The sequence below is a fragment of the Lotus japonicus genome, chromosome 1 (assembly GCF_012489685.1).
Source record: "Lotus japonicus ecotype B-129 chromosome 1, LjGifu_v1.2".
Lineage (NCBI taxonomy): Eukaryota > Viridiplantae > Streptophyta > Magnoliopsida > Fabales > Fabaceae > Lotus > Lotus japonicus.
Window position 1 is genome coordinate 104,735,492 of NC_080041.1, and position 9,653 is coordinate 104,745,144.

The following is a 9,653-nucleotide window of genomic DNA, read 5'->3' on the forward strand; positions in this document are numbered from 1 at the left end:
TTTAGCCTATGTTTCTTTGAGGATAAATTATGCAGAAAAAAAAAGTTGGGAGGAAAAGAAATTAAAGGATTATCCTTTTATAGGGTTTGGATGTCAAGTAACACTACATAAAAAATTTAGTTCTCGTGGCATATATTTTGTCAAATTGCAGCAGTATACAGATGCCACAAACTGTTCTACCGGCATTTATCTTAAAAGCGACCGCCGCGGGTGCCGCAATGATATTTGTGGCACTTTTCTCTTAAATGCTCTATTGTGTACCAGAAATCTCATAATCAATTACTAGGTGCCTGAGTGCCTCTAACCTCTGCAAAACTACTACACGAAGCCACAAATTGCATCAATCAACATATCAATATGTTCAAATTTAGCAGCAACTTAAGGCCGCCACAAATTCTCCATTCATGGTCCCAATCTAGCCTTTGGACCCCAATTAGTACAAAGGGTTTTCTGGTGGCAATTACTGTAGAAGTTTGCCCAGCTATTAGGAGTACAATTGTTGTTCTAAAAGAATTGTAATTTATTTCTCTTGGAATAATATTCTCCTCCATCACATTTCTTTTTTCTTCTTAATGGTTTAAAAATCAGATTGGCCATCAAACCGACCTGAGACACCGCTTAGAATTAGTCTCACAACTACCAATTGTGGGAATACCTTGATCAAGATAAAAAAAAGATTTGATTTATATGCACTAATCATGTAAAGAGTTACGCATGCATCAAATCATATTTCACTATTATCAAGTTTAAACATTTTTCAATTCAAATTTAGGTGACAAATTAATGAATTCTAATTGAATGAATGTGTAATTTTTTTTTGCTGTTTTAGTGCATAATTATTAAACTCATTTTCATTTATTGTTTCTTTCCATGAAATTCATCCACTTAGTTCGGATGTCCCTGAAGGGACTAAACACTTTATTACTATCTTTGTTCCATATTATTTGTTGTTTAAAGTTATGATACAAAAAGTAAGATGATAATTAATAATAATGTCATTTAACTAAAATACCATTATTTATACGCTTCTAATAATAATTAGTACTACAGTGGACAGATAAGAATATAGTGAATAGAGAAGAATTATATATACTAGTTGAATTATAAAATGTTAATGGTGAGACAAAATTCATTGAATGTATAAAGTTGTTTCAGCCTCTATTTATGGAATGAAAGGTAGTAATTTTTTTCAAATTAATATCTAATTTTGTAAATGAGTTTGATTTAAGTCACTCAGTGGAAAAATAATGTATAGTGGCCGTAATTTTTATTATTACTAGTTGTTTTTAACTGCCATTAATATCTTTTTCTGTAGAAGGACTAAAATAAATTCACAGAGATTAATTCCACCATTAACTCTAATTTTTTAAACAACAAAATTAGGTTGTAATAGAGACATATATGATATTTGAAAACATTGATTCTATGCCGGTATGGCTGCCCACAATGATATATATGAAGCTTATACAAAGTGATCACAGCTGAATTAAAGAAGCATATGAAATGTTCAAAACTCGTGTCAACTAGCCCATCTCTCTATTAATTGTTCACCTCATCTATCTTGTGGTTAGACAAATAACTACTACGCCTATCAAAGTTTCCCTTTCAAACCCAACATTATTAGTGGGAGTGTTTTTATTGCTCAATGACAAGGAAGAGGTGAAGAAACTTCATTTCTGATTCATTTGTGCTTGTCATCATTATTGAAAATAATGTCAACATCTTACAATCCCTAGTGGTCGCGTCCACCAACCCACAGAAACAAAATTTTACAATTGCACGTTTGGAAACGGAACAGAACGGAACGGAACGGAACGTAACATAATGGAACGGGACAAAAATATTCTATTCAATGTGTTTGGCATATACATCACAACTAGAACATAACTATAAATTTAATTACATATATACCCCTATCATATTTAATGTTTGAGTAAGCATTAATATTCAATTAATCAATTTAGGAAAATTTTGAACTAGTGCATCAAGACCTTTTTTTTGAACGAACGAAGCTTCAAACCTATTTTCAAAAAAACAAAAAGCTTCAAACCTTATAATTTCTGCATATTTTTCTCATATTAGTTTTCGGAAAACGGTTTCTAATTTATAAATTTGGATTCATCAATACTTATATTTCTAGATGTATGATTGCAGAAATTTTATTGTGCAAAATGGTAATGTTCGTGATCTGTAACTTTACGAAAGAAAAGAATAAAAATGGTGTCTCACTGGTTTTCAACTTTTCATACCTTACGAATTGAATACCAGAAAAAAAAAAAAAAAAGTAGTGATGTGAGTACTGAGTACGTCAATGACGAAAAGAGAGATGATGCATTGAGGGATGGTTTGACAAGAAACAGATCTGAAGACCGAAGCAAATTGATAATGGAGAAAGAAGAGAATAAACCAGGGTAATTTTGTCAGTATAAAGTATATTATTGAATATTATTGAGTGTCCCGTTCCGTTCTCATCCGTTCCACCATTTTTTAGAGAACCAAAATGTTATGTTCCTAGAGCCTTGTGTCCTGTCCATTCCATCTAAAAAATATGACAAACACAGAACGGAACCCATATGTTCCGTTCCGTTCCCTTCTTACATGTTTACTAAACGCTACCTAAGAGCATCTCCAATGGGAGTTGCTTAAATTCAGTTGGTAACTTAAGCAACGTTGCTTATTTTGGAGCACCACTGGAGCAACATGACGTGGCAGTTGGGTTGCTTAAATTTAAGCAACAGTTGCTTATTTAAGCAACGGTTGCTTATTTTCTCTCTCCTTACTTTTTGATTAAAAAATCATATTTTCTCTTTCATTCATGTACTTGCATAGTGTCATTATCTTGAAATAATATAAATATAAGATGTATAATGGGACTCAACTAAAAGTAAACAAAGCAACCGTGGTTTGAGCGAATTCTGCTTGGGTTGCTTAAATTCTATGTGTCAGTCTGAATCTACCGAAATAGTTTTTAAGCAACCCAACTAGCAACTATTTATTAGAGATGCTCTAAGTCTGCTTAATGGCTTTATATTAGGATTAGGAATGTTAATTAATGGCACAAGAATGTATGTATACTAAAATTTCAATTCTTCGATCAGAAGAGACGCGCGTGTACGTAAATTAAACAAAGTAAAAGTTTATGATATAATCATTTTTTAAAAAATAAACATATTATGTGACCTAAGGTTATGTTATTTGAAACAAAATGATATTATTTTGTTTAATCAATTATTAATTTAATTAATCGGGGGTTTAAAATAATATAAAAAGTAAATTAAATAATTTACCAAAAAAAGAATAATTTAAAAGAAATTTACTAAAATAGGGTAGTTTCGGCCAAGAGAAAAACTCATTGATTGCGAGGGAAAAAATTCATCAAAAAATCCTTGTCAGCTTGGTGAAATTAGCAAAGAATTTTAAAAGGTGTCTGCTGTGGTGCCTCCTCCCAGATGCAGGTATGGTGCCTCCGCCTAGTTGGACCAGTAGCAACAAAACATATATTAAATGAGGTGTTTTTTCCATTTATCCTGAAATGATTTTTAAATAATATTGTTTTAGAAAAAAAAAGTGTATATATTTGCTAACTGGTCCCTAACTAAAACAGTTACCATGGTAAAACTAACTTTTTAACCTCCCTCATTCATTCAAGTGATCTGACTATTGTTCTTCTCATGGGAAGGAGGAGAAGACGAAGTGGCAGAGAAGAACATTCCAGACAAGTGAGGGAGAGAGGAGAAGGCGAAGTTGCAGAGACGACAGAGAGGAAAGACGAGCGTGCGTTTGCGATTTGCCTTCGCTCTCACCGATCAAAGTTCGTTTCTCATGTTTTCCTTGCTAATATTCGTTATTCAACGTTTTTTGGGTTTGATTTTTTGGTTTTCTTCGCAAACATCGATTGATTTCTTTTTTTTTTTTCGTCGCCTTTCGTTATTGCTTCATGATCTTCATAAAATTTTAATTTTTTAACGAATTTCCGTAACCGGATTCAGAAATTTCTGGGTTTATGTTCATAAAGTTTTGATTTTTGAACACATTTTTTATCTAGTTTTTCACCTTCTGTATTGCACAACTTTCAATCTGATGGATAGTTAATGTATTAGTAGCAGAATTGGTGTTAGTAATTTGGGCTTATTTCATCTCTTTTGGTTAGTCACACCACCTGTTTGGTGATATGCCTAAGAGAGGGGAGGAAAGTTTAGATCATTTACTTTTCTCTTGCAGGTTCGTATGGAACATCTGGAAGAAGTATTATATCTGGATTGGCCTCCAAACTGCTCTGCCCCAAGACTATAAAATGCATTTCAATCATCATTGTACTGAGGTGGGATCAAAGAAGAAGATGGATGGTTATTAGTTTGATGCACTTGTGTTTGGACTCTATGGCTGAGGTGTTGTTTTAGTCTGTAGGTGCAAGGTAAAAGGATTCTCACTTTCCTGATCTTGTAATCCTACAGTGTGTATGGATGGTACAACTTGAAAGATGATGGAATGCTCTGTTACTTTTGGGGCTTTTCTCATAGTGCAGGTTGGTTTAGATGTTGTTAACATATTGCTGGAGATGTTATATATTTACTATTTTATATATGTTTTTGTTGCTGCAGTGGTTCATAAGGCCTCCAAGTGGGGTATTTGAATGAGAGTGCAACAATTTGGTTCGCAGGCAAGATAAGGTGCATTTACTGGGCACTTGAAGTGGAGGGACAAGTTTAGCTTTCCAAATTGTATTTATGAGATGTAGATCCTCTACTGTTTGTGGGTGTCAATGTAAATTATGTATTTCTGATATGAAGCCAGCACTAACCATCAAAATTGTAAATCTATCTGAGCTCTATTAGTGGCCGTTACAACTGCCAGAGACTAAACCACAAACCGCCAATAAAAAATAATTTCAAATAAAATTGTGTTTCTAAAAAGGAAAAGAAATAATTTAGTTGTTTCTTTTTTAAATAGACATAATTTAGTTGTTTCTATTAGTGTGTATATATATATATATATATATTATACACAAATTTCAAAAAACAATTATACGCATTATATTCTCAAATTTTATTTTATTTTTACAGTATATTCTCAAATTGTAGATATATAATATTATACACTGTTAAAATTGATAATGCTTTATTTTTATTTACATTTTAGGATGAAATAATAGACTAGTGTTTTTTTAGTTCGAACATGAATATGAGAAATATTTTACAATTAAAAAATAAGTGTTCCAAACAATTTTCACAAAAGAAAAAATAGTTAAGTAAAGCTATAAGAAAATAATTTTAAATTGGTAAAAATCCTTTTGTTAGAGAAGTGGTGGCCCAACATGAGTCCCGGTGATGAGAAAGTCAAAGAAAGACCTTATTGGGTTTCATAAGGAAGAGTGGTGGCCCGACATGAGTCCCGGTGATGGGAGGTCGAAGGAAGAACATATTGGGCATCATAAGGAAGAGTGACCCAACATGAGTTAAGTGATGGGAAAGTCAAAGAAAGACCTTCTTGGACTTTATTGGGCCTCATAAGAAAGAGTGGTGGCCCAACACGCGTCCCGGTGGTGGGGAAGTCGAAAGGAAGTCCATATTGGGCCTCATAAGGAAGAGTGGTCCAACATGAGTCCCGGTGATGAGAAAGTCAAAGAAAGACCTTATTGGGCCTCATAAGGAAGAATGGTGGCCCGACATGAGTCCCAGTGATGGGAAGTCGAAGGAAGAACATATTGGACCTCATAAGGAAGAGTGGCCGAACATGAGTCCAGTGATGGGAAAGTCAAAGAAAGACCTTCTTGGACCTTATTGGGCCTCATAAGAAAGAGTGGTGGCCCAACATGCGTCCCGGTGGTGCGGAAGTCGAAGGAAGACCATATTGGGCCTCATAAGGAAGAGCGGCCCAACATGAGTTCGATTATGGGAAAGTCGAAGAAAGACCTTATTGTGCCTCATAAGGGAAAGTGGTGGCCCAACATGAGTCCCGGTAATGAGAAAGTCAAAGAAATACCTTATTGGACATTATTGGGCCTCATAAGGAAGTGGTGGCCCAACACGAGTCTCGTGATGTGAAAGTCGAAGAAAGACCTTATTGGGCCTCATACGAAATAGTGGTAGCCCAACATGAATCCCAGTGATGGGAAAGTCGAAGAAAGACCTTATGGGGCCTCATAAGGATTAAAAGTAGCCGAACATGAGTCTCGGTGATGGGAAAGTCGAAGAAAGACCTTATTGGACCTTATTGGGCCTCATAAGAAACAGTGGTGACCCAACATGAGTCCCGATGACGGGGAAGTCGACGGAAGACCATATTGGGCCTCATAAGGAAGAGTGGCCCAACATGAGTCTCGGTGACGAGAAAGTCAAAGAAATACCTTTTTGGACCTTATTGGGTCTCAAAAGGAAGAGCGGTGGTCCAACATGAGTCCTTGTGATGGGAAAGTCGAAGAAAGACCTTTATGGGAACAGTGGTAGCCCAACATGAGTCCTAGTTAGTCATGAACCCCCATCCAACCAATGCTCTTTCTAATGTAACTTGCATCACTTTTAAGCTTTCATATACATAAACACATAAATAAAATCACCTTCCAGACCACATAATGGGATATAACCCAACTACCCAACAAACAAATACACAAACAGTCACCCCAACCAAATTTATTCTCCGGTACCCCCACCAAGTAATGAGACTCTGCACACTCGAAGGATAGAAAACAACAGGAGGTATGCTTATGCAGCAGAAGCTAAAGCCCACCAATGGATCGTCAACATATTCACAGTAGCATTTGAGTTGTGTTGGTGATTGGATTGAAGCATATAGGGAAAACTGTGAAATGGGACCAACAAGGGCAGAAATCACAAGCAGTTTTCACTCATACAAGTCAATCACATCAAGCAAAAGCACAAACACTTCAAGTATTATTTGCAGTATGTAGTAGGGTGGGGGCATTTGGCTTCTGTATGCACCTTCAAGTAACAATAAGTCAATAACTATTTCAACCTTCAAAAATAAAGATAATCCAACAAGCACATGCATTATTTGCAGAACCATGAAACAATATAACAAACATTACTTAACAATATATTATACATTACTTAGAAGTTGATCACACAATCACTTGCAAATAGCACACACAGTAAGGTATCATATAAGACGTAATGCCTAATAATTTCTAATGCTCCAAAATCTGGTCCATGTCACATATTGTCATTTAGATAATACTTCCTACCTAAATGACTTTGATCCAAATAACCTACATTTTTATCTTTTTTAAAAAGGTAATGGTAGCAACACAAGAGTGGAAAAACCCATCAAATATCTAAATTATTTAAGTAAGGAGATTAGGGAGCATATCAAATAAAGGAGCATAAGGACTTGGCGGAAGCAATCAAATAAACAAGATTTGATATCAAACAAAGCAAAGAATACAGATTGAATCATCAAAGAATGAAAGGCATAACCTTTCCTCTTCGCACCCACACCATCCCACATAAACATGGAGGGAATTAATAGAGAAGGAGGAGCAGGAAGGAAAACAAGATAAACTGAGATTAAAGTTAAATATTGGAAATGTAGAAGGCATTGCCAAAAGATGTAAATCAATGTACCGAAAGATCTTTGTTGGGCATTCCATCAAGGAGAGAAGGTTTCATTACCCCTGCAATGACAAGCCAAATTCCAAGATTCAAAGCTTTGATGAGAAAAATGGAATTTTCAGTTTGAGTAACAGGAAGATAATGGCATGAGAAGTAGAAATAAAATTGTTCATGAGCTCATAAAGTTTCATATTATGCAGAAACCATAAAACGGAAAGGTGGAGATGGAAGCGCTATTGACACATGTTGAGATTGTTAAATTCTTCTAGCTTATATTCCCAAATACTTTTCTCAGCAAGGCTTGCACTATAATTGTAATTTAAGCTAAACTCTTTTACTTGAACCCGGGGAACTACTTCCACCAGAATATCATTAGACTCACTATAATCGAATTTAGAATCACTTACCACAATTGCAAAAGAGAGTCAAGATCATGATTCTAGCTATCAATAGCCAAATAAACAGTGAATATGAACTCAAGTTGTAACAGCAATACTAACTACACAAGAACTGATTAAAGAAAAAAGAAATTCAAGTCATACAGTGAACATTTGGTCCTAATGATTAACAGAAATCTCCTTCGCTTATTCAAAATAATCTTTTGCAGAAGGACGACGAAGCCAATAGCGATTGCGTCCCTTCTCAACGACTGTGCTCCTGTTCAACGACGAACAAGCTTCGACGAGAGACAATGGCCAACGACAGTCACCAACGACGATGGTGATTTGCAGTGAGCGATATTCGACGGAGCTATGCGGATGAACGTTAGGGTTCGATGGGAGAGTTTGAACGAAAGAGGAAGGTTAGGGTTCGATCTCTCTTCGACGAAGTAAGGATTCGATGGGAGACTCTGAAAGAAAGAAGGTTCATCTGAGTTCGTCGCAATTCGATTTGGCGTTTAGTAAAATGGGTTCTCCTACCTCAAAGATGATGAAGAAATGTTAGATTAGGGTTTACTGGTGTGTTGAAGATGAACCAAGAACAATAGAAAATGAACCAGCAATGTCTGTTTCAATCTTGAAACTAAATCTTACTCATGGTAAAAACTGATATTAACTGGAGGAAACTTTCTAACAATTGCTAAAAAACTCTTCTCAAAATTTATTTCGAATTTATAGAAAAAAGATAAATTGATGAAAAATAAAAAATCTAGTATAATAATGGCCACATGTCTCTTTCCTATTTGATATACCACATGGAGGTACCACACCCTCATTTTCCCACAGGCACCACAGAATTCACCATTTTAAAAACAGATTTCTTCCGTCACAAATACGGACACCCCCTATAGCAGCTCTGCCAGCTCACATGGAAAATTTTATGATTTGACTTTTACAACCTCCTCTTTCATCTCTATTTATAATTTATCTTTCTTTCTATTCTATATTTCTTAACTTGTATCAATTTTCATCAACTTTTTCGATTATATATAATGGCATATGTAAGTTTTTTTTAAGAATTTAACAATAAATTCTATATAAATGCCACTTATTTTAAAAAATAAGTCCATTCATCATTATTTAAATAAAAGTGTTGATGGAAATGATACCAGTTATATATATATATATTATTTTTATCGCATATATCATATTTTTCAAGATTCAAACGCTCGTAGTCAGAAAGTCGTGAACTCTGACGCCAAGGATATCAAGAACCATGCATCCCAAACTAATAAACACCTGCAAATTTAGAAAGAGAGTCATCCTATTAAATCGGACAAATCAAATTTAAAGATGTCATCATATTTTTTAAAGGGTTAATCGTCTACTTGTTCCCTGTCTTTGTCTCGCCGTCTGAAATTAGTCCCTCCTCGGAAAATTTGCAAATCTGGGTTTTCTCGTTGGCAATAAGTCCGGAGCAGGTCCTCGCCGGAGCCGGAGCTCCGACGAGTGATGAATAGGCATGCTGACTGGGATTAAAACGCTGACGTGAATTTTAAAAATAAATAAAAAATAAATTACACATGAAAAATTTAAATTAAATTAAAAAAATAAAATCAATTAACAAAACTAAACCTAATTTAATTAACAAAAACAAATTAACCCCTAATTCCCCCAAATTCCCAATCAAATTAGGGTTCTTCTT

The 9,653-nt window shown here is 34.9% G+C and overlaps 1 long non-coding RNA gene across 1 annotated transcript; it reads left to right on the forward strand.

The window, feature by feature from the left end:
* Positions 1–3,659: 3,659 nt before the first annotated feature.
* On the forward strand, positions 3,660–4,898 carry LOC130732369 (uncharacterized). The gene is made up of 3 exons (XR_009017021.1): positions 3,660–3,811; positions 4,222–4,525; positions 4,602–4,898. It is a non-coding gene; the product is annotated as an uncharacterized LOC130732369 (long non-coding RNA).
* Positions 4,899–9,653: the final 4,755 nt, after the last annotated feature.